Source organism: Schistocerca americana, chromosome 4, assembly GCF_021461395.2.
Source record: "Schistocerca americana isolate TAMUIC-IGC-003095 chromosome 4, iqSchAmer2.1, whole genome shotgun sequence".
NCBI lineage: Eukaryota > Metazoa > Arthropoda > Insecta > Orthoptera > Acrididae > Schistocerca > Schistocerca americana.
Genome location: NC_060122.1, coordinates 247,047,980 through 247,074,603, shown reverse-complemented (window position 1 = coordinate 247,074,603; position 26,624 = coordinate 247,047,980). Strand labels below are relative to the sequence as shown.

The 26,624-nt window shown below is 44.0% G+C and overlaps 1 protein-coding gene across 2 annotated transcripts in view; it reads right to left on the bottom strand.

The window, feature by feature from the left end:
* The window catches only part of LOC124613225 (protein cycle), a 996,167-nt gene that overhangs the window by 55,349 nt on the left and 914,194 nt on the right, over window positions 1–26,624 (bottom strand). The window lies entirely within an intron of this gene.

Sequence of the window (26,624 nt, the reverse complement as noted above, 5' to 3'; positions counted from 1 at the left end):
TGAAATATCCACTACATTAGTCATATTTCATAAAAGCTTTGACATATAGAATGAGATTTTTGGCAAATGATAGCACGCAAAGAGAAGAGTGTTTTTCCTTATGATTATTATGCAAAATTTCATTATCGAGCGTACTTTTCCACAAACTACAGACTTTTTCGATGAAAGAATATAATTTTTATGGGCTGTAGATAGCTGGTGAAACGAGAAATGCTTTGGGTTTTGGAACGACTAAGTGAAGATACACGTTTATTTTTTACTGGGTATGTGTTTTTTCATAAGATACTGACCTCAAGTTTCTTCAATTCCTCACTTAATAAAGCACCGTTTCAGAATTCTGTCACATCTGCATCTGTACAACATTTTAGTGAGGTGAGACTGTGTAACATCCGTTGTGTTTTGGCAAAAGAAGCAAATTTTAACATGCAAACAAGAGAAATGTGTAGGTGTTACTCAAAATTCGCTACCCGTGACGCTTCTTTGAAAGATAGAAGTGATTAACAAACCAGGCGAAAATAGATCGCTGCATTTTCGGCGGAATTCTTTTCCATACTAACCAAAGCAGAGGAAACAATTCTTTTTTGTAATGTCACCATGCAAGTATGGGTGTGGAGAGGCCCGCTTAATATTTACAAAAAATGTGAATGTAGGCTTCAGTTTAGGACGGCACTTCTCCGTAGTTTCGCTACAGCGCTTACCCACAGCCCCTAACTACCACTACCGCTGAGCCGTGCTGCGGCTCGCGTTGGTGCTGTTTGTAGGTTTCCGCCCTCTGTTGGAGGCCAGACTGTATCGTTTATTTGGCACGGTTGCGGTTGTTTGTCTTTTTCTCGTGTTGACTGGCGCCACTCGGTTTCGCAAGCGTTGCCTGTCTGCTAGTGGCAGTAGCGGCGGTTATCGATATGTGGTAACTGTTGCCTTATCTTTGGGGCGACGTCGTTGCTTTTCCGGGTCGTGTGAGGGTGCGAGTTCGGTTGAGGATTCAGGAGGAGCCAGGTCCGCGCAGAGCGGGAACACGCCGGGACCACTGGCGGCACGCATGGACTGCCGGATAGAAGGGCTGTGGTCAAGACCTCGTCGTAAACTGGATCCAGCAAGCTTTAAGATGAGTGCATTTCAATCCAAGTAGAGAAAGCTCCACCATTGTGATATCTCGCGATTCTCCAGTGACTTGGGTTCATGTTGCTACTTGTAATGTCGCCGATGCGAAGAGCAGCGAGCAGAGTGCTTGGCGAAGGCGGATCTGATTAGCTTTCCTCGACTTCTTATTACTATTTACTGCGTTCAACTTGTTACAATTTGTTAAGTTCAACCTGCGGTAATTTTTCTTGCCTGGTGGCCGCTAAAGCCCCAGTTACCTACCCTGGGGCTTAGTGTATGTAACGGTAGTGTACGTTTCCTCGCCTTGCCACTGCTGTCTGGTAAGCGTGTAGTTTTGACAGCTTTCTTGATTGTAGGCCGGTTGGTGATTCTTCTACTCTGGTGGCAGGCGCTCTAATCACAGTATTCTTGGGACGTAGTGCAGACCGACGGTTCCTGCTTTGGCGTATTGTACCATCGTTGCATTTGGTTTACTGGACGTCAGGTAGCTTCAGCAATTTTATCATCACTCATTCGTTAGACTGCCACTAGTCTGAGTTACCATCTTATGAAGTGAATGCAACTCTTGGCTGCCTATCTCACTGCTCGCGAAAGTGTTTGTTGCCAGACCTTCTCAGAGGTCGATTCCTGGAGCACCGTCTGTGGCTCCTTGGTTCTTGTAAGACATTTGTGTTCTAAAAGGAGGACTGATGGCCAGTAGTTCAGTGTAACGCTCCTTCAGCCCACGCCTTCTGCGGGTGTAATCTGCCGCAGTACCCTTTAAGGAACTTATGTACTGGTCCTTGTGTTTTATTATTGTATTTTTTTATTGCAATACCTTGCAATGCCTTCATTAAAGGTTATATATGTCTAATTAATAGTTCTGGTCGCCTTCTGGAATTAATCTAGCAGTGTAGTGTTCAGTGGATATTAAGGGTTGTGTTATTTCACCTGTTTGATGATCAGTTGCTTGTGTTTTAATTAACCTTTGCTACCGTATTTGCTGTTTTACAGCAGGTTTCTAAATTTTTTATATTATTGCCGTTCCTGTTGTGTAAGGCCTTAAGCCGTGATTGTGGTCACTTGCCTGAAAGTTCTAATTTGGTATTTGTGTTTACGCAGTAAGTCTTTAAAACATTATTTACCGTCATTCCTGGGGTCTAATGCCTTCCGCTGTGTTTGTGGCGCCTTGCCTTTAATATTTCAATACCTGTAATTTGTAAGTTGCAGCGAGTTTTAAACAATTCTTAATTTATTGCCGTTCCTGGCGTGTAAGGCCTTCTGCCCAGATCACAATGGCTTGATTTTAAAACATTATCTGCTGTATCTGTATTTAATGGTGATTTGCTACATTGTAACTCACTGAAAACACTATTATTAACACAGTTGTTTATTCCTTCATTAATAACGTGTGGCTTTTATTTATTGTTGAGTCTGGAATTACTGGTTTAAAATAAAATAAATTGTGTGTAACTGTAAAAGGCAAACAATAGTAAGTGATTGCGGCTCATCCGCAATCGTAACCGAATCCTGCCTTCCCTTGACTACCAGGTTTCAACCGCTTTCCCCATGTGTGCCCTGTAGTCTCCGCATCAACTGGCCACGGTATTCTGCGCGGACTAAACATCGCAAACAGGCCACCGTTCACAATGACACTTACAGCTGCACGTTTTGAGTGGGCCAAATAACACAAAACTGCAACTGTAGACACCTGGACACGTGTAGTGTGGTCCGGTGAGTCGCAATTTTGGCCCTTGCCAAAGGATACAAGGCATCGACTGCACCAACTCCCCAACGGAGTTTTTAACCCGTTGTGTATAAAGGGTGCAGTTCACGCCGAAGGTGGTTCTGTGATATACTGATCTCTTTAGGGTTTCGTACATCAATCGGTAGAAATGGATCATATTGTTGTCCTTCTGTCTGTCTGTCCGACTGTTAACACCTTCTCAGGGTCGGTTAAAGGTATCAAGTTGAAATTTATGTCACATGCTACGGCGTACGGTCCCTTGGCGGTGGGAAAAATAGGCTTCTAAGTCAATGCAGTCAAAAAGTATGGCCATTAATGTCAGTTATCTCGGTACTTGCGAACTCGCCATTGCCATTTGTTGCTCGTCTGTTAAGATGCCTTTTTCTCAGGAACTGGCAGAGGTACCAAGTTGAAATTTATGTTCAAATGGTTCAAATGGCTCTGAGCACTACGGGACATCTGAGTTCATCAGTCCCCTAGAACTTAGAACTACTTAAACCTAATTAACCTAAGGACATCACACATATCCATGCCCGAGGCAGGATTCGAATCTGCGGTCGCGCGGTTCCAGACTGAAGCGCCTAGAACCGCTCGGCCACTCCGGCCGGCCTGAAATTTATGTCAAATACTAACGCCCACAGTCCCTTAGCGGTGTAAATAATATAAGCCTCTAAGTGAATGTAAACAAAAGATACGGCAATATATATGCCACACATTTTGACACTCGCAATCTCCCTCATCAAAATGTATAGGTGAACAATCAATATATTCATGCCAAGCCAGGTGGTCTAACGGTAAAGTGTGTGCTTGGAAACCGAGAAGACGTGAGATCGAATCTCGGCCGGACCGGGTATTTTTCAGTCTCGACAATGTGAAGAGTCGCCAGAAACTACAGGTGGTTCTGGTTCCATGCAAAAATGTTGATCCCATTTCCCCCCTTGGATAACGGGGTAGATTAGGGACACGCAAGTCGCCGAAGTATCATCCAATAGACAGACTTGCACCACGCCATTCAGCCATTCGAAATTATTGTTATTATTATTATTATTATTATCTACATAAAAACTTCTGCTTAGCCCTGAAAACACCATTCCTACTTGCACTTAGGCGTTTTTTCCATACTATTACTACGATATTTCAGGTTAATGGTAAATAGAACCAGGATGCTTATTATTTCAACATTCTCGGTGACCGACTGTTACCGTTTATTCTACATCTCCACAATGAGTATGCTGCGGACACTCTCGTCTTGCAAGATGACAGCAGCCGTGTACACAGGGCTGCAGGCATACGATCCTGGTTTAACGAACATTCAGACAACCTACCGACTCGAGTGGCTGTCTAAAACGCCCGATCTTAATCCTATGGAAAATATCTGTAACTGTTTGAAACAGCGGGTGAAACATAGGAATCATCATCCTCGCCATTTGGTAACTCTTCGGGATCTTATCAATGAGTGCTGCAGCTGAATATGGCGAACGTGGAGAAACTAGTGGACCTCTTCCTCGTCGAATCAAGTTCGGAAGCGTTATTTACACGGTATTACCGTGATGTCTCTCATGCATCATCATACACTGTCCAGTAACATTAACGTGACCACCTCTCACAAGCCTGAAAACTATTTTTGCAGCAGCTACTGCTGCGAGACGTACAAGAAGAGAGTCAATTAGGTTCTGGAAGGTACCGACAGGAATGTGGAGCCATGCTAACTCCACTGCCACGGCCAGGTACGCTAGGTTTGTCGCTTCAGGATCAACGGCGCGAACTGGTCGATCGAGTTGGTCCCACAGATTCTCGATTGAGCTACAAACTGGGGAGTTTGGCGGTCAGGGGAGTACGGTAAATTCATCCTGGTGCTCTTGGAACCACGCTTGTACACTGAGAGCTCTGTGAAACGTTATATTGTTCTACTGGTCTGCCGTCGTGCAGAGGAAAAACAAACTGCTTGTAGGAGAGGACATGGTCCCCAGAGATAGGTGCATACTTGTGTTGATCCATTTTGCCTTCAAGAATGACGAGATCACTCACGGAATGCCACGAAAACGTTCCCCACACCATAACGCTCCCGGCCTGAACCCTAACGAAGAATGTTGCAGGGGATTTGTTTTCAGAAGTTTCACGCCGATGGAGCGTGAAACTTGATTCGTCTGATAATGCCACCTGTCGACACTCAATGGACGTCCAGTGTCGGTACGGGGGTGCAAATTCCAGCCTTCGACGCCACGAAGAGCAGTCAGCATTGGTGCATGAACTACGCGCCTGCTGAGGAGGCTCATATGCAGCAACGTTCGACGAACGGTCGTCAAGGAGACATTGTTGGTAGCACATTGGTTGACCTGGATGGTCAGTTGCTCAACGGTTGCACGTCTTTGCCCCCCTTAGACATGTCACATGTTGCCCGTGGTGTACCACTTGCCTCGGCGCCAGTTTTGGATAGCGCCATTTTGCCATGCACGGTATACTTGAGCCACGGCAGCATGCGAATAATTTACAAATTTCGCCGTTTCCGAAATGTTTCCACCTCTGACCCGAAAGCCAATGATCATGCCCCTTTGGACGACGGATAGACCGCTTCATTTCCGCGTTATGACAATGACAGCACTGTTTTCGGCGTCCCCCCGCCTACTCCAGACATGCTTTATATACCCTCTACTGCTAGTGGTGCCACTTACCATCTGTGAGTGGTTATTGCACATTGACGTCGAACATAGGCAGAGAGCGAACTGATGTGACTGGACCTTTTATTTTCTATCTGGTGTACTTATTTATGCATTACAGAACCTATCCGGAAGGTATCTCATCACAGCGCCATTTATAAAGCACTGCAGAGTAAGTAACCATTAGTTACGTAATGACAAAGGAAATTATAGACAATGTTTTAAGAGAGTTATGAAGTAGTTTCTCTGCACACTATCTTTAAATTAATACTAAAAACAAGCAATATTTCAGTCACGCTAATCAATGGTTCTAATACCATTCAGAAAGGCAGCAAAGCTCCTATTTTTTGAAACTCGAAAGTTATTTTGTTAGTTTGTCCCCCATAAGAGTGCACATTGATGCGGTAGTCGAGTGAATTTACCGACTTACGTCTTTTAAATTTGCCAGTTTCGTGTCAGATTTCAACTTAATCAAAGCAATGCCCGTCAAAGCATTCTCACCAGCACAATGAATATTAACCTCCGTATCAGTACTTAAACAACTTGACCGATTCTAGTCTTTGGGCTACTGCAAGCAACATGTAGACATATAATGAAAGCTAAAAAAAATTTAAAGTGAATTTGTGGAACCCTTAGACGTACTTCTTTATTTCGCATAACACTTTTGGAGGAGCCGGCTGCGGTGGCCGAGCGGTTCTAAGCGCTTCAGTCCGGAACCACGCGGATGCTACGGTCGCAGGTTCGAATCCTGTCTCGGGCATGGATGTGTGTGATATCCTTAGGTTAGTTAGGTTTACGTAGTTCTAAGCCTAGGGGACTGATGACCTCCAATGTTAAGTCCCAAAGTGCTTAGAGGCATTTTGAACTTTTGGAGGATAAAACACTTCAACATTGTTTCAGAGTGTTTGTTTTAAACTGCAGTTTTTCTTTGGGCCCGCACTTCCTTCATTCTTCGAGAATGTTGTTCCTTATCGTTCCAGTTCTCGATTTTTCTGTCCTGAAAGCCTGCATTTATGTTGCTTCTTTAAAAAGTGTTCTGTTTGTTAGTGTGCCCAAGTCGACCCCTACATTTTCAATGCCTTTTCGTATTCCTCTCAACCATATGATTTTGGATTTGTAATTGTTTAGTTAAATCAATGACATGTTTAGTTATTCTCTCATTGTTCATCCGGCATCCGTGTCCACAGAATTTTAATCTCCTTTTTCTCATTACATCTGCAGTGAGAAAAACACAATAAACTATCAGATATAGTTCTGTGTTAGACCTTAATCTGTATTCTCATTCACTGCTGCTTTTGGGTCCACTATGTTTCTTAGGTTTCTTCTTTCAATTTTTTTCTAATTTTTCGAGCTCTCTCTTCATTTTCAGTTTAAGAGTTTCTGCTGCTGGTTTGACTACTGTTCATAGGGTTTCGGGTTTGCGTTCTAGGGTAAAGATTTTTTTAGCATACATGTTTCTTGTTATTTGAAGGCCCTCTCCATTTTATGTATTCATCTCTCTACTGCTGTCTTTTCCTTCATGTTTTTTGATATCCATTCTCCTAGATACTTAAAACAGTCTTCATTAGATACTTTGTTGTTATTCATTTTAAGCTTGGAAGACCATTACCGATGTTTGTCATCAACTGATATTTGTAATCGTACTTTTGGTGCTTGGTGTTGTTAGTTCTGTGATTGTTCTTGTGCACTTTCAAGTACCCTTAGTATTTATGGCATTCCTCCATTCTCTAACCAGTTACTCTAATGCACGGTTAGGAAGGTAGGCGACAAGCTTTCTCGTGATTTTACTTCTAACTTTTCTGAAGTTCTGCCATAACTTTTAATGTTGATGTTGTGTTGTATAAAATTGCTTTAATTATTTCTGCTGCCTTATTATAATGCACAGTCAAGATCACAATTATACTACATTATCATAAAAATAAGTGGTTCTGCACAGTAGCCACTATCAGGTTATATTAAAAAACTGAACACACTGAAAAACTACTAACAGCCATACAAAAGACATGCGTTGAATGAGAGCATAGCACGTGAACTTGGTGTTCTGTGCTCAAGCTAAGTTCAGATCACTGTGTTTCATGCAAGTATATTGCTGTCGGTGGATTGTTCTCCTGTCGTTACGTGATGAGACGAATTCACTCTTATACACTACATTAAACATTAATTAAATTTATTGCAGAAATATTAAAATTAGAATTTAGTCAGTATGTAAAAAGTCGCATGTCCAAACGTTTAACATAACATGGTAAACAAGGCATTAAATGCACAAATTATTAATTCAACAGTACTAGTATTGTGTACCTAGCAGTTATCACGGCACACAAAATACAATTAGTGTAGGACAGATAGAGAATAAACTGTTACAACATTAACACTACTGTGACCAGAGAGCATCAGTAGGTAGATGCTCCGGCTGCCTCTTCGTGGTCTTCCTACCACTTTTACTGGCGGCGTTCGCATAGCTGTATTGTGTATTTGTGGTGTCGCGTTTAGGAGAACGAGGGGCAAAAGAGCTAATAAAAATATAATGATGACAGTTCACAACTATAAAGTGCTACCTATATGGTAGTGAGTAATGCGTAACAGAAGAAGAAGAGGAAAGCAAAATCCAGGTTGCGGAAATGGGATTTCTGAGTACAGTTCAAGACGCACCAAGAAGAGGCTCAATTTTCGCGGATGTATGGCAATAACTGAACATTTGCTACTGAGAACAAAAGATTATTGATTACAGAAAGAAATGGTGGAAACATGTACAGCAGATGTTCAGCAAAAGATTTTCTAAAAGGGTGCTTCGTTATCACTTAAGAGAAATGAGAAACACTGACAGCCCAAACAAAAGAATGTTCAACATACACAGAATCCAGGTGCAACACCTTAATATTGATTGTTTTATGGAGGGAAAGGAAGAAGACCTATATTTTTAGGAATCTGAAATGAATGAAATTCACTGCAGTTTGATTCAGCAATCTATTCACTTCATTTGTTACAGGCAGTGGAGGGAAATACACTGCCGGAAAAAAAAGTAGTGCACCCTTTTAGAGGTTTCCAACTCACTCAGGATTTATTGTTGCGGCAGTGCATATGGAGTACATGAAGTGATTACATGTAAAGATCAATAGCATACGCAGTTCTGAGGTACCAGGTATCGGCCCATATTTGTACGTGGTGGCCTGGGGTGTGGCGAGTCTGTCTTGGGCGAATCCACACTAGGAGACAGCGCTCACCAGATCTAGGTCGTAAGCGCGAAAAAAGCCATGACGTCTGTGCAAGGTGGAATCTGCTTTCATCGCTTAAGACCAGAGATTAGATTAGATTGGTACTTGTTCCATAGATCATGAATACGACACTTCGTAATGATGTGGAACGTGTCAGGTTAATAAAAGGTGTCTATACAAGATACTACATTACACAAAATATTACATGACACTTAATATTTTTAATTTTTTTTTTTTTGGGGGGGGGGGGGGTTGGGGAAATTACCCACTTACTATAACCAAAAATTCATCTAATGAGTAGAAGGAGTTGTCCGTAAGAAATTCTTTTAATTTCCTTTTAAATGCTATATGGCTATCTGTCAGACTTTTGATGCTATTAGGTAAGTGACCAAAGACTTTTGTGGCAGCATAATTTACCCCCTTCTGAGTCAAAGTTAGATTTAACCTTCAGTAGGAAGATCATCCTTTCTCCTAGTGTTGTAGCCATGTACACTGCTATTACTTTTGAATTCGTTCGGATTGTTAATAACAAATTTCATAAGTGAATATATATATTGTGAGGCTACAGTGAAGATCTCTAGCTCTTTAAATAAGTGTCTGCAGGATGATCTTGGATGAGCTCCAGCAATTATTCTGATTACACGCTTTTGTGCAATGAACACTCTTTTACTCAATGATAAGTTACCCCAGAATATGATGCCATACGAAAGCAGAGAATGAAAATAGGCGTAGTAAGCTAATCTACTCAGATGTATATCGCCAAAATTTGCAATGACCCTAATAGCATAAGTAGCTGAACTCAAACGTTTCAGCATCTCCTCAGTGGTTTTTTTTTTCAGTTCAGCCCCTCATCAATGCATATACCAATAAATTTTGAATATTCTACCTTACTACCGATTTCTGATCGAAGTCTATATTAATTAATGGTGTCATTCCATTTATTGTGTGGAACTGTATATACTGTGTTTTGTCAAAGTTTAATGAGAGTCCATTTCCAGAGAACCACTTAATGATTTTCTGAAAAACATTGTTTACAATTTCACCAGTTAATTCTTGTCTGTTGGGTGTGATAGCTATACTTGTATCATCGGCAAAAAGTACCAGTTTCGCATCTTCGTGAATACAGAATGGTAAGTCATTAATATATATTAAAAACAGCAGAGAACCGAAGACCAAACCTTGCGGCACCCCATTCTTGATTGTTCCCCAGTTTGAGAAATCACTAGTTTTTTGCATATTATGTGAACTGCTTATTTCAACTTTCTGCACTCTTCCAGTTATGTACGATTTAAACCATTTGAGCGCTGTCCCATTCATACCACAGTACTTGAGCTTATCTAGAAGTATTCCTTGATTTACACAATCAAAAGCCTTTGATAGATCACACAAAATCCCAACGGGTGGCTTCCGATTACTCAAAGCATTAAATATTTCATTTGTGAAAGTATATATAGCATTATTCGTTGAACAACCCTTCTGGAAACCAAACTGACATTTTGTTAAAATTTTATTTTTACAAAGGTGCGAAGCTATTCTACAATACATTACTTTTTCAAAAATTTTGATAAGGCAGTCAGAAGAGAGATTGGGCGGTAGTTGTTGACATCAGACGTATCCCCTTTTTCATGCAGTGGTTTAACAATGGCATACTTCAGTCTATCTGGGAAAATACCCTGCTTCAGGGAGCTATTACATATGTGGCTAAGAATCCCACTTTTTTCTTGGGAATAAGCTTTTATTACCCCGCTGGAAATGCCATCAATTCCATGTGAGCTTTTATTCTTGAGAGAGAGTTTATTATCTTCCTAATTTCAGGAGAGGTGGGTGGAATTTCAGTTGTATCAAATGGTGTGGGTAAAGCCTCTTCCATTAACTGTGTTGCTTCTTCTACTGAACATTTAGATCCTATTTTCTCTACAACGTTTAAAAAATGATTATTCAAAATGTTTTCGACCACGGTGTGTCATTCCATCTTCCAAGTGATCCTCTGACCCCACCATTCGAGCCACGACCGCCGGATGTTGTGGTGTGAGTGGAGTCTGCATCACACAGCCTTCTGGCTGTGAGCATTCCCTATGAAACGGTAGATACAAATGGCGCTCTGGTAGCTATGTTGCTACGCTATCTGTTGGCGGAGGATGTTGAAACCATTATCAATACAGCAACTATCCCCCAGGTGAAGTATGTCGCCATCGGAACAAAACCGGCATCGTCTTTGCAGGTAAACTAATTTTTTTCCGGTAGTATAAGTCAATGTTAACACAATCCTTTTCTGTTTTCGTTGTAGTCAATATTGTTATGGTGTAGGACACCTTTCCGAAAGAAATCTTTCATCAAAGAAAAGTATGATAAGTGAGTCACCGTCATTTTGTATACACCTCTAAGGAACTTGCAACTAATCTTATAGCTCCACAATAAGTAAATGGAATGTGTTGTGAAAAATCGGTCACGATGAAACTGAAATAATGGTGTCCTTAATCAAGACATTGTAATGAAAAATGTGCTGCCTTATTCCCGAGAATGTTTTACCGTCTGGGCTTCACTTGCTATCTGCTATTTGTTCAAACTGCATATCGAAGTCGGAGTCGAACGCTGTGTCACAAAACTTTTTAATTTTTCTCTTATGTATCGTAAAATGTAGCTTCCAAGAGTAATGGGATAACAAAGTTAATATTTGTTTTGCGTTAAGTACAGTGCTAATTATTCATCACACAAAATGTCCCGGTATCCAGTGAAAGAGTGTTTCAGACTCGGTTAGGCCCGAGGAATGCGGCCTGTGACGTAGATGCTCGCAACTACTGATTCGCAGAAGCCTTACTAACAACGGCGACACGAGTGACAGCGCAGATTAGGCAAGTGAGCGCACAGGAGCCCAGCACGTTACCACTGCGTCCAAAACGTGGACATCATTGCTACCTGTGACAACACACGCGCAAGCGTACTGGTATTCGCTGCTTCGGAGATTAGTTTATGTTCTCCGAGAAAGAACACGTGTTGCTGGACGAATCATACGAGGAACGCAGTCACTTTTCGGGAAATCCAGTGGAAAGTTCTGCAATATATTTTGTTGGCAGGCTCTAAATATTTAAATAGCATTACTGACAATCGTTCCACTTATTCCGAGTATCGGAAATTGGTGACAGGTGTCACATGTGCTAATGCACTCTGTTTCAGCTTTCTTGTGACACCAAATATTGTCACTGTAGCTGTTATAGAAGGGTAATAATAAGAGCGAAAATTTGTGGTTTTCCTTCAAGCTCGAAAAAAAGTAAGTTTCCTTATTGTGTCAGAAGTCTCATTTCGTTTCAAGTAAATTTCTCCATCGCCTGCATGAACGACGTTCTGTTGGCAAGTGGTATGCATGGGCTCAAGTGGTTTACGTACTGCCATCGGCATGTACCGACGTGTACCATAACTTATCAAAAAAAATGGTTCAAATGGCTCTGAGCACTGTGGGACTTAACATCTGAGGTCAACTTAGAACTACTTAAACCTAACTAACCTAAGGACATCACACACATCCATGCCCGAGGTCGGATTCGAACCTGCGACCGTAGCGGTCGCACGGTTCCAGACTGAAGCGCCTAGAACCGCTCGGCCACACCGGCCGGCACAACTCATCCACCCAGACAACTTTTACACAAGTATAGGGCTTCCAAATACGGTGTCCCTTCTTCTTCTTAATATGCAATCTCCTAGCGAATGTCGGTGACCCAAGTAGTTCGCTCTGATTTTGACAATGCAGCATAGAAAGCTTTCCCTGACGTAGAAATGTGCCGTCTTCGTCCTTCAGCCACGAGTTGCTTCGTTTTCACGCGTATCTTCCCTTCAATAATAATTTGCAATAGCTGACACTGCTCGCCCTCATATACAGCCGAACTGTTGTGTCTTTTCCTACAATACGCACAAAGCAGTAATTTTGCTTTCTCATACGATGAAGGCCCTCGGAATTTGATATTTTAAATACTCTGGGTATACGCAAGATACAAACACATTTTGAAGGCACGAACACTTTTTTTAACAATAGGAACCAAATACCAGCTTTCACGCCCACAAAAGGAATCAGAGAATACGTAGCACCGTATTATTTTGACTGTCAGTTGCAAACAAATGTCTGACCTCGTGAAAAATTGTCTCATGTTGATGAATTGCTTCCTGGCCCATTCACTTCCGGGTTTCACCTCTCGCTTGGAGCCACATTGTTGGTCAAAAATGGTGCGTAAGTACACTGATGTCCAAAATTAAAGTGACACACCGCTGTTTTTCCGTCCTGTGTCTAATTCATGATATAGTCATACAAACTGTCAACAGATGTCCGAACGATTGTGTTCTGCACGAAAGTTGGCATTCCGGTCAAAGACAACCACTCCAGCGATGACGTCAGGGCCACCGGTCAAACGGGGTCGCGTTTACCAGGGAGTCGCACATCCACAGACGCTGTGTACACAGTCACAGACGGTACAGTAGGGCATAGAGAAGACGCCTGCCACAGACTCTCTGCGGTGGAAGGCCGTAGGAAGAATGGAAACAGGACAGTCACAGGCCAATGTGCCCCGATGGATTAATGAGAATAGGAGTAAATAGCCAACCGGTAGCACATAAACTGTTGGTACATTGACGTAGGTTTTGACTCCTACTAGAGGCGTCTTCATCAAAATGAAATACTGCTAAATCGTAAAATTATATTTCTGAAAAGCAATAGTCAGAATTTGGAGCAGCTATGCTCAAGTCAAAAGTAAAATAAGACGTTCTAGCCTTTGCCACGTGTGCCCAGCTGCGAACATCAGACTGAGACAATTAATGTGAACTGTTCTGTTGTTTCTTGGATGTGGCGACGGTTTATAGAGACCGAACCAGTATCCCGAACACCAGGACAGGGCCGACGATGTGTGACATTAGAAAGGGAAGACCGTTACTTGGCTACAAGGGCATGACAGTACCGCCTTAGTAGTGCACGGCAACTGGCATCTGATTTCGCATAATCAACTGGACGTGTTGTATCGAGCCAGAAGGTGTACAGATGGCTTCGGCAGAGTGACCTTTATTGTCTGAGACCTGTTGTATGTATACCTCTGATGCCTCTTCCCAGAAGGGAACGTCTAGAGTGGAGCCGTCAACATGCCACCTGGACGGTCAAACAGTGGGCCAATGTTCTTTTTACAGATGAATCCCGATTTGGCCGGGAGAATGATTCTCGACGGATTCGCTTCTAGAGGGGACATGGAACACCAATTCAGCACCCAAACATTGTTGAAAGAGACCGGTACTGAGGAGGATTAATTTTAATTTTAAAAACCAGCAGCCTCAGTTGCATAGTCTACCTAGATTTACCTAGGTTTCAATCCATACATTATCGTCAGACTGTAAAATCTGAAGCTGCCTCGGCCCAACTTAGCGACTGCGATGCGGCAGCCACGAGTGCTGTACTGGAACACTGAGGAGGATCCCTAATGTTGTGGCCAGGGATTTTGTAGAGCACTCGAATACTTCTTCATGAAATTTTACAGGTGAATTGGCAACCTTTAACTACTTTTAGGTATTGTGGCGAGATCTTGAGACCTCATGTGCGGTTGTTGCGAGATGCTATGGGCCCAGACTTCGTACTGACGGAGTATGATGCTCGACCTCAAAGAGCACGGGTGGTTGATGCTTTCTTGGAAGATATTGCACTCATGGCGTGGCCTGCTCGCTCTCCCTATTTGAGTCCCATAGAACATATCTGAGATGCACTAGGGAGACCGGTTCAACCATGTCAGCATCCACCAACCACTCTCCGAGACTTGCCTGCAGCTCTGCAGAATGTGCGTTACTGCTTCAACATAAGACTGATAGTGCCATTGGCAGCATGTTCTGTCTTTATCAGCCCTGTATTGCTACCAGACGTGGTTACATCCCATATTGGGCACATTAACCAATTGTCGGAATGTGTGCGCAAATCCGTTAAATTGGAAACCAGTTTTATCTACCGTTATGCCTGTTGCAGTTGTTTACCTCCTGTATTCTTTACATTGTTTCTACTTTACTGTCATCAGTTTATACTATTTTGTGGCAAAATGAACACAGCCTTGTAAAATTTCCGTTTGTTACTTTAACTGTGGACACCAGTGTATTTGACGATTATCTTCTATTGTAAGGTTTGTTTCGATTTCCCTTTGAGAGAATACGACGATTTTGATCTTGATGTTCCTGTACCCGCGCTAATGTGGCGCAAGATGAACAGATGTGGCGTGATGGCTCCTGCATCATAGCGCCGTCATTATTCCGAGTAGTGCGACTGTTCACAAATTAATGCTGGCACGCATGGAGTCGCCGATTCGCTGCCTAGTGCTCCGTCTATCCGTTACGACAATCCGAGATAGTCCAAAGCGACCCTTGTCATCAATACGTTGTTGTTGACGGCACATCTACATCTACACTCCGCAAGCTACCTTATGGTGAGTGGTAGAGAGTACTTTGTGTATCCCCCCTTTTACCCGTTCTAGTAGGGAATGGTGCGGCAGGATAAACGATTGTTAGTCGTCGTAAAGTATACATAGGAGGAAGCAAGGTATTGGTTGTCTGTTCTAGGAACCTACGCTCTCGGAATTTTAATAATATTCCACATCGTGACGCGGAATGCCTCTCATGTATCGTCTGCCACTAGAGTTGCGTGAGAATCAAGGTAACGCTTTCGTGCTTAGGTTACGAACGTGCAACGAAACGCGCTGCTCTTCTGTGGGTCTTCTCTATTTTTTCTATCAGTGCTATTAGTGAGAATCTCAGACTCCAGTGAATCTCAGACCGGCATCTGCCTTTCCCACAGTTAGTTTTGTGTGTTCATTGACTTCCAATTGCTCCGCATGCAAACTCCCAAATATTCAACGGGTGTGATTACCGCTTCCAGTGACTGTTTGACAATCTTCTAAACATACGGTAACAGGTCTTTGCGTCTGTTTATCCGCAATACGTAAGTTTTGTTTATGTTGAGGATCAACTGCCAATTCTTGACCAAGTGTCGATACTCTGCAGGGTTTCCTACAATTTTCTACCGTTTCCACTTTAATATAGAAGAGGCCAATGGAGCTTCCGGCGTTATCCATTAGGTCATTTACGTATATTGTGAACAATAAGGGTCCTATAATACTCCCTTTGGGTACGCCCGAAGTTACTTTTATGTCTGAAGCTTTTTTCTTGATTAAAAATACGTACTCTGTTCAGTTTGCTAGAAACTCTTCAGTCCAGTCTCAAAGGTTGCCCGATATTCCGTGGCCTGGACTTTGTTCATTAGACGACAGTTAGAAACTGTATCGGACGCCTTCCGTGAGTCAAGAAACTCGGCGGCAACGGGGACGCCATTGTCCGTTGTTGTCTGGGTATCTGGCGGCGGTGGCGTGCCGCTCCCAGAATTGCGGTGGTCACATCGCACAAAATCAGAGATGGAGTGTCCCTTGCTCCGTGTTCCCGCAATGTGGCCGCGATCCAATGCATCGATACTGACAAGGGAAATTTCTCATAGCACCCACCACCCCCTTCCCCCCCACCCCCATCCCTCAGATTTAGTGGTATGGAGGCCCAGTGGATAGACCTATAAAATGTGAACACAGATCAAGCATGAAAACAGGAAGAAGGTGTAACGAATTCTGAAAAAAAAAGCAAATTAGAAACAGTGAACAGCCCAAGCTTAAGATCTGCAACTTGGAGAATGAACGAATGGCCGCGGCTTCGTGGTTATGTCGTTCCGGTGTTGGACTGCGAAGGGGGAGATCCATGTTCGAATTTCCCTAGTGCGCCATTTTTTTCTCACAAAATTATGAATTGTCCGTCCGGTCACTGACGTGTATGTTTCCTATATTCAAATTTGTGTTCTTTTGCAACAGCGAGGTGTAAGCAAGAGCCTTCCAGATGTACGTTCCTCCTATTTGTTCCACACGAGAACCACATATTATGACTCTTGCGTTCCGTTTTGGAAGACTCTTGAATTCCTTTGTTGTAACATAGTTCACAGCCGTTTATATGTTGTTTTCATTTCTGTGAGAGGTCTATGCGGCATTTCGCCTGCTCTCACTATTCATCACATTTTCTTGGGACTGTAATATATTCTTACTACATGACTTATTTTTCTGTAATCAGTATATACTACGACAATGGCCAAGACTACTGAAGGAGAATAGACACGTCAGTGACCGGACGGACATAAAGAACACGACGGAGATCTGAACACGAATCTCCCGCGATTGCGCAGTCCAACACCGTAACCACACAAACTCGCTTGAGATTGCACATCTTGCGCTTGGACCGTTCACTCTTTATATTTTGCTTCTTTTTCTACAGTTGAGTACACCTTCTTTCTGTTTTCATGCTTGATCTGTGTTCAGGTGTTTCCTCTGGGCCATCTTACAACTAAAGCTGACAATGAGAGGGGTGTGACGTAGTTTCCCTTGTGAGCGTTCCACATCCATACACCATGCGCACTGATAACCGATATTAGGTCGCGATAAACTGGTACCTCACACGCCCTCCTATTATACTACCTGTTGCTAATTCAGCGTACTATGTGTGTACGAGAGTTGCCCAGAAAGTAATGCACCGCATTTTTCTTCTTCAACAATTCTTTATTGAACATAATGAGAATTACACGAAAGAATGGTGTTTCATCTACACAGCCTATTTTTCCACGTAATCTCCATCCGATTCTATAGCCTTCCTCCAGCGCGAAACAAGGGCGTGTATATTCTGTCGGTATCAGTCCTTGTCCTGGTGGCGGAGCTGGTGCTTCACTGTGTGAATCACCTCCTCATCGTCCTCAAAATGAATGGCATCCTTTAATGGCCTAAACAACATTAGCTCGTTGCAACATGTCACGTGTGACAGCCGTGGATGGTCCCCCCCGACCGCTGCAAATCGTGGAGCTCCGCAGAAACGCCTTCTGATGACCTCACCCTCCGTGCCCAGCGACTAACTGTACTTCTGTCGACAGCAAATGTTCAGAGACTTTGCACAAGCGTTTGTGAATATTCCCCACAGTTTCTTTCTCTGCAGTGAGAAATTCAATGACGACACGTTGCTGGTAACGGACATCACCTACAGACGCCATTTTGCAACTGTTCTGCAGCTACACTCACTCGGGAGACTTTAAATAATACGTACGTAATGTTTCCCATTTGAAGCATTGTTTCCGGCCGAGAAAAAAAGAAAAAGAAATCCGGTGCTTACTTTCTGGGCAACCCCCGTACTATTCCCAGGGTAATATAATGCTGTTCCAAGTTGCTAATTTTTACTACTTCTTACTTTTCCTGCGCCTCGCTTTCAGCAGACGTCGCTGACGTCATACAAAGTAGTGAGGTTGAAGAAAGACCTGGTGCCCATACAAGTCTACAAGTCACGTAACGATTTGTTGAGAAAGAAATAGAGTATAATTAAGAAAAAAATGAAAATCTAAATGAGAGAGCAAAGAATACTGTTCAGTCGTTTTTGCAGAGACAAATTATATAGTCGTAATAGGTCGAGCTATAGGAGAGAGTACGGAGATTTTTCGGTGAACTTCCGCAAAGGAATTATTTTACACTTGGGAACATAATGAATGAGCATGTAAGAGACGAAGGTAAACACGAATACGTCCTTTTAGTTACAATAGATAGCACATTGATCGCACTGTTACTCACGAAAGATGTGGGAAATGTTCGGATAAAGCTAAGACTGAAACACCCTGGCAAACTAAGACAGTGTGCCAGACAGCGACTCGAACCTGGGACCTTCGCCTCCCTCGAGCAACTACTCTACCTGCGGAGCGGTCCATGCACGACTCACGTCCTGGTGCATGCTCCTCTGTAGAGTGAAAATTCATTCCGCAAAGACTTTATCAGATGCTGACAACCTCAGCCGTGTCATTTCAAATTAAACCACCTAGCTTTCGACACCTGTCTACGGCGCCATTGTCATCATGAATAAACCATTGACTGCCAGAGCTGACACGGGGTTCCGTTTAAATAGGCGATTCCACAGAGGGACTGCAGTGGGCGTATGCGCGGGTAAGCGAGTTAGGCAGCTCATAGCAGCGCCGGTCGCTGTCGCGTCTTGGGGGGCAACGTGCTACACGGACGCTATGGCATACGTCACTGAATGTGGCACTAGAGGTGTTATAAAGTTGCAGCGACCATCTACAGCGGGGAGCGAGTTATTGTTTGAGACCACTTTAATACTTCGCAGATCCACATTCAAATAGACTCACGCTGTCGATAGTACTCTATATCAAGAAGTTAAGGACTTTACTAGGTACCTTTTCATTGACACAATGATTTCCCGCCTAGTTCTGAGCGTAGGCGAGCGTTCGCGTTCTATGTCGGGCAAATTAACTAGTGTGACGTCACAAGTTCGTTGCAGGGTCCGTATTTCCCGCCGGCTGGTGTGGCCGTGCGGTTCTAGGCGCTTCAGTCTGGAACCGTGTGACCGCTACGGTCGCAGGTTCGAATCCCGCCTCGGGCATGGATGTGTGTGATGTCCTTAGGTTAGTTAGGTTTAAGTAGTTCTAAGTTCTAGGTGACTGATGACCACAGATGTTAAGTCCCCTAGTGCTCAGAGCCATTTGAACCATTTTGAACCATATTTCCCGTGGGCCCCGACTGCATGCCGAGTGACGTCAGATCGCTCGAGGCGTTTTTTCCTTTGACTCCTTATATAAAGCCCGTTCCCATGCCCAATCACTCGTGTACCTCTGGTCTCGGTTGCAATTGTTGCAGTTTATTCTAATCTTGGCCGAATCCTTTGTAAACTTACGTGACAAATGTCATGGTATAGCGATGTGTACACATACAGATGGTGGTAGTATCGTGTGCACAAGGTATAAAAGGCCAGTGCATTGGCAGAGTTGTCATTTATGTGAGAAGGTTTCCGAAGTTATTATGGCCGCACGACAGGAATTAACAGTCTTTGAAAGCGGAATGGTGGTTGAAAGCTAGAGGTATGGGACGTCTCATTGCGGAAATCGTTAGGGAATACATTATTCCGAGATCCTTAGTGTCAAGAGTGTGCCGAGAATACCACATTTCCGGCATTACCTCTCACCACTGACAACGCAGTTGCCGACGACCTTCACTTGACGACCGAGAGCAGCATAGTTTACATAGAGTTGTCAGTGCTAACAGACAAGCAACAACGCGTGAAGTGACTCCAGAAATCAATTTAGGCCGTAGGACGAATGTAGCCGTTAGGTAAGTGCGGCGAAAATTGGAGTCAGTGGGCTATGGCAGCAGGCGGCCGACGCGAGTACACTTGTTTACAGCACGACACCACCTGCAGCGCCTCTCCTGGGCTCGTCACGATATCGGCTGCACCATAGACGACTGGAAAACCGCCACCTGGTCAGATGAGTCCCGACTTTAGTTGGTCAGAGCTGATGGTAGGATTCGAATGTGGCGTAGCCATGGACCCAAATACTCAACAAGGCACTGGTCCAACTTTAACGATCGTTGACTGGAAATGGTTATGTTCGGCTCCTTGGAGACCATTTGCAGCCATTCATGGACTTCATGTTCCAAACAACGACGGAATTTTTATGGATGACAATGCGCCATGTCACTGGGCCGCAGTTGTCCACGACGGATTTGAAGAACATTTTGGGCAATTCGAGCGAATGAGTTGGCCACCCGGATCGCCCGACATGAATCCCATCAAAGATTTATGGGACAAAATCCTGCACTGGCAACACTTTAGCTATTATGGACGGCTATGGAGGCAGCACAGCTCAATATTTCTGCAGGTGAGTTCCAATTTGTTGAGTCCACGACACGTCGAGTTGCTTCACTACTGTAGAGATTGGCAAACTCGTTCATCCTTGGGAACTAGTTCACTGCTGATCGTTCTTTTTTGGGAACCGTTCATTTTTACTCGTTCACAGTTCATTTGTGCTTGGTATATGGTTCTTATGAAAAACTGAAAACTAGCAGCGTAGGTGACTGAAGGATGGAGGGCACCAAGAGGGGCCACTTGCCTCCCCCCTGGAGTGTAGAGTTTTTATTCATTACAGAATTCTTACACACTTTCAGAAGTAATTTCTGTGATCCTGCAGAGCCTCTCGTTTAGCCAACCGTAGCCTTATGTGGCTGATCGCAGGGAAATAATATAGGGTGGCGCACGGAAAACCGGCCCCGAGTACAGACTGCTCGCCAATTACGGACGATGTGTTGCCCGTTACGAGCAGATACAACAAACAGACAAACATGTAATAATTAGGCAGTGAAGAAATAACAAGCTAATGCAAGCAACAATTGCGAAACAATCCATGACGATGTGTAGAGAGCTGGAGAAGAGAGCATGAAAATCTCACGCGACGCGCATGGGTTATAGCTCATGTAGTCTTGAAAACCTGTTGGTGGCTGTTTCCCAACTTAATAGAACACAAGTGTATAAAATGCTTCGTTTCGACTTCCACTACATAGCTATGCTATGTTGTAAACAATAATCGTTTGCATCCTATATATGCTTCACGTTGTCTCTGAGTTCATAGGAGAAGTAGAGACTTTATGGAAGCATAAAATAAAATGTGGTTTTCTCATACTTGCGTCACACGCTTATTAAAAAGTAGATTTTTATGTTGCGTTATTAAAGTTAATGCAGCAATAATAATAATAATTAAATTCGCAGTAATAAAATTTTTGGTTTGAAAGCTCCTTCTGAACAAATGTTTTTGAGATAATAAGTAAATACGATTTTGTGGCAATCTATGTCTTTTCAAATGGAGAGGCACCGCTTTTCCTGCTGAGCCAAAATGACCCACAACCCACTTTTTTTTCTCAAAGATGCCAAACTAGCACGTAATGTAAATTGGAAACAACCAAACTTAAAAATAATTAGAGCCGTCCTAAATGTAATGTTTTGTATATGAAAGATACACGAAAATCGTTTTATATTAATTTTCTTACACTAAAAATTAATCAAATTATTGAAAGTTAGTTGCTAAATCGAGTCGATGAAACCAAAAAATATATGAATAACAAAAAAAACTTGCCTTGTTATAAATATGCCTTCTGTTGTTCATCGATATAACGAAGTGAGCTGATATGCCCTTTTGTTACCTGAAAAGACGTACCTATTACATATAACGTATTTTTTATGTAATTTACGTAACTATAAAATACTTTTTGATTACCGGTCGTGGACGCTGAATAGCCAGAACCAAGTGCAAGAACAGTTTGGAACACACGTAAAATATGCGAGCGCAGTGAACGAAACAACAACTGGATACTGGACTAACTAGGAGCAGTCGGCAGTGGAACTGAGACAGGTGGTCATGCGAAGAACGACGAGTGCGGCCGAGGGAGACCGAGACTGAGACGAGCACGCGACTGAGGCTGGAAAGAGAACTGCCCAAGTGACCGCCGCGACCGAAGTGAACTAGTGAACTATGAACCGATCGTTCCTCGTTCCCGGGAACTATAAGTAGACCGCCGCGACCGAAGTGAACTATGAACCGATCGTTCCTTGGAATTCGTTCCTCGGTACTTTCGTTCATCTTGGTGAACCGTTCCTTTGCACCCGTTCGTTCGCGAACTACCCATCTCTATGCACTACGTCGATCAAAAGGAGGTCCGACACGATATTAGGACGTATCCCAGGTCTTTTTCACCTCAGTGTAATGGAGTCCCAAAACGATGTAGCACGAGCAAAGACTCCCATCTTTCCAAAATGTATTTTGTGTCCGTCCTCCAAGCGAGCGGCTGGTCCCGGCGGAGGTTCGATTCCTCCCTCGGGCATGGGTGTGTGTGTTTGTCCTTAGGATAATTTAGGTTAAGTAGTGTGTAAGCTTAGGGACTGATGACCTTAGTAGTTAAGTCCCATAAGATTTCACACACATTTGAACATTTGAACCTCTAGGCGATGTTCTGTCATAACTGGCTTCTCAAGCTCCTGTTGTTTAATGTGTCACGTCTGCTCAGCTCAACGCCCAGCAAATAGTGCCAACAGTCTGGCCTATACATACGCTGCGGTATTCACAGGGGACCCAGTACACGCCAAGCACTAGACGACCAACGCCGCCATACATGTGCAGTGCGAGACTGCAGGGCATATGAGGCAGGGTGTTAGCAAAGTGACAGCTTCCGGCGACACGCGGGATGGGGCCGGCGGAGGATGTGGACCGCGTGCGGCGTGATACGCAGCCGAGACGAGACGAGATAGAAAGCGACCTGCATCTGCATTTACAACCACCACCGTATTGACTTGCAATGACGCAGCGACGGCCTCCTTATCGTACCGGGGACAAGCCGTGCCGTTGATCCCGAAATATCAACACCCCACCACCAGTCGCACCAGGTGGGATTTTTCCAGAGATTCTTCACACTCATCAGAGATGCGCCATTCTCACTCAAAACGATACGTCGCTGATATTAATGAGGGCTCCTAAAATTTGCAAGTCGACGAGGTTAAAATAAAAAAGAAAGACACAACGAGACGCTGCCACAATGAAAGTTCCAGGACGGCGCTTATCTACACAAGTCCGTGAAGACCTCTAAAAACGAGACTGTCTCGTCTATTTGCTTCGTAGCTGGCCTTTAGCTGGTTCCCGTTACACAAACTGCACTCAGTGGATTGATAGTTCATATGTGTTTCTTACACTGGCATTAAAAAGTTTAATATTGAATATCCTTTGCCTCACCTGTTCTTGAAAATTAAGGGAGTGAAATACGTGGAAGTGGATGCTCCTCCTCGAGACGAGATTATGTTGACGATGGGTAGTATTGCCCAGTCGTTACTCACCAATCACCGATCTCTCAGTTTCGCAACTGAGGCTACGCTCGATCCAGATATTATCAGTTCAAATCCTGGTGGCGGATTCATCACCAGTACTGGACCAGCAAGGGCACAGACGCTATAACGTACAACTCCTGATAAGAAAACTACGAGTCAGTGTTATGGATTAAATGACCGCCGGCCGCGGTGGCCGAGCGGTTCTAGGCACTTCAGTGCGGAACCGCGCAACTGTCACGTCGCAGGTTCGAATCCTGCCTCGGGCATGGATGTGTGTGATGTCCTTAGCTAGGTTTAAGTAGTTCTAAGTTCTAGGGGACTGATGACCTCAGAAGTCAAGTCCTATAGTGCTCAGAGCCATTTGAACCATTTTGATTGGATTAAATGACCTGTCAGCAGTACATCGCGGAGTGAGGACACCTGACTCTATAGATCGAATGTAACAACTTTGTGACTGACTAATTGCAGTGACTGCTGTTGTAGGGGGGATGTCGGGATGGGGGAGAACCCTTTCGTCGGCTTGAATCCAGCACGCTTGATGTGGCTCTGCACGCACCTGCATAACAGGCAACGAAGCGAACACATGGCAGTCGAGGAAAAACAAAAAGAAAGAAAGAAACTAAGACTAGCTAGCGTCTAGCCACTGCGACTCGACTCACTGAAACGTAAATCACAATGTTATTTTATTCAAAGTATGCAGCTGATCAAAAATTATAAGAATAATTCTGAGAAGAGATGAAAAGTGGAGGATATGCTGCGTGACCATGGGTTTCGATTTATGAGGAGGTCAGGAGCAAGAGAGTAGTTCCTGATACTGAGGCTTGTTATAGAAAAGCAACTACAGAAAATAAACCAACTTACACTGATCAGACGGAACAGTATAACTACCGACCTCCTATCGATATAAATCCCTTTAGGTGATAGCAGTGTCACCCGGCAAGGAATGACTGCTAGTTAGAAACATGCACGGCGCATGTGGCATCAGTGAACGTGCTGTACGTGTGCAGAATGGGCAAGAGGCGCGTTCTATCTGGGTTTGACAGAGGGCAGATTGTAATGGCCCGGGGGCTAGGCACGAGCATTTCGGAAACTGCACGACTTGTCTGGTGTTCGACAAGCGCTGTGGAGAGTGTCTTCAAGACGTGGCAAAACCAAGGTGATACCACGTCGAGATGTCGTGGGGCTGGACGGCCACTCCTCATTACAGATGTCGGACGTCGGAAGGCTGGGCAGACTGGTAAAACAGGACAGGAGGCGAGCTGTGGCGGAACTAACATTAGACTTTAATGCTGGGCAGAGTAAAAGTGTGTTTGAGCACACAGTGCACCGAACACTCCTAGCGATGGGTCTCCGCAGCTGACGACTCACGCATGTGCCAATGTTAACACCACGACATCGGCAACTACGACTGAAATAGGCAGATGACAATCGGCATTAGACATTGATGCACTGTCAGAGCGTTGTATAGTCTGATGAAACCTGACACCTTCTACATCATCCAGATGGCAGGACGTGAATCCTTCATCTTCCAAGGGAGTAGCTCTTTGACACCTGTAGTGCTGGGAGGAGATAAGATGGCGGCGGCTCTATAATACTTGGGAACATTCGCGTGGGCTTCCATGGGTCCAGTGGAGCTCGTGCAAGGAACAATGACGACCAAGGAGTATCGTACACGGGTAAAGTCCACGCAGAGCCCTTTATGACGATGATGTTTCCCGACAGCAGTGGCATTTTTCAACAAGATAATGCGCCACATCACAAGGCCAAGAGTATGATGGAGTAGTTCGAGGAACACAGTGGAGAGTTCCAATCGATGCGCTGGCCCTCCAAATCGCCAGATCTGAATCCGATCGAACACATCTGAGATGTGACTGAACGTGGCGTCAGTGCTCAACGGCCCCTCCCCGGAATGTACGGGAAGTAGGTGACTTGACTGTACAGATGTGGTGCCAACTCCCTCCAGCGACCTATCAAGGCCCCATTGCTTCCATGCTACTACCTGTTGCCTTTGTTATCCGCGCCAAAGGTGGACATACCGACTATTAGGTAGGGAGTCGTAATGTTCTGTCTGATCAATGTATGTTCCCTTTGTAGACCTGGATAAGAGGTTCGGTAACGAAGCATTTGTTTGGAGTGTGGCCCTATAAGGGTGTGATACCTGGACAATAGGAAATGCCTCACCTGGACAATAGGAAACGAGAGAGAAGACGGCTAGAAGCCCTGGAGGTTTGGTGCTGCTGAAGGATGATGATGATCGACTGGGGAGAGAGTTGCGAATGAAGAGATAGTACGAAGAATAGAAGAAACCAGAGCTACGTGAATGTAAACTCAAACAAGAAAATACAAACTCGTAGGACACATTTAGGACACAATAATATCATTGGAGCAATAGCACAAGGTGTTATTGAGGGAAAGAATTACCGGGGGCGACCAAGGAATGTCATACTTGCAGCTCATCATGAATGCTGTAGGGTCTGCTACGTATGCGGAAATGAAGATGAAGGCCGACGGAAGAGTGGAATGACGTTCCCTTGTCGAACCCGAATAGTCCTTGATCGCAAATCGTTCCTTCAGTGAGCAGTTTTGATCACATACGCCATCAGAACTGCCTGCCTCCGGAAACTCGTAAATAATACAAATAAAACTTACAGCCAATGTTGAGACTGTCATACATAATGATGCTGTGATAAGCATACATTAGTCGTAATGTAGCGGCACCGTCACAAGCAGCGGAGGGTGAACTTCTGAGGATGCCAGCCACTCGTGCTGGCGAAACATCGGAATCGTTAAAACAATCGTCGGCCGAAGACCGTGAGAGAGAATCCAATAAGCAATAAGAGAACAACACATGAGCCCATGTGAATACTTTTGTATTCAGCCTGCAGAATATGAGAAGCACGCAATCTCAATGTCCAGCAGGTTTATACAGTTCCGCTGCATTTCAAATTCTCCCTTCCCCTCTCAATTTCCGTCTTCTGACTGGTTTGATACGACTCGTCACGATTTCCCTCCTCCAGTTTTTGCGCTCTAAGGCATCCTCTAGAACCGCAAAAGCTACTCCCTGTAATAAAGGCTAAACACCGCCTTTTGCGAATGTAATAAAGTCCAATTGAGACCAAACGCGTTTGGCTTTATTTTAAAGCATCTTCAGTAGTCAAGTTTTTTGTTTCTTACCCCATTCTTCGCGTTCTTCTTCATATATATGAC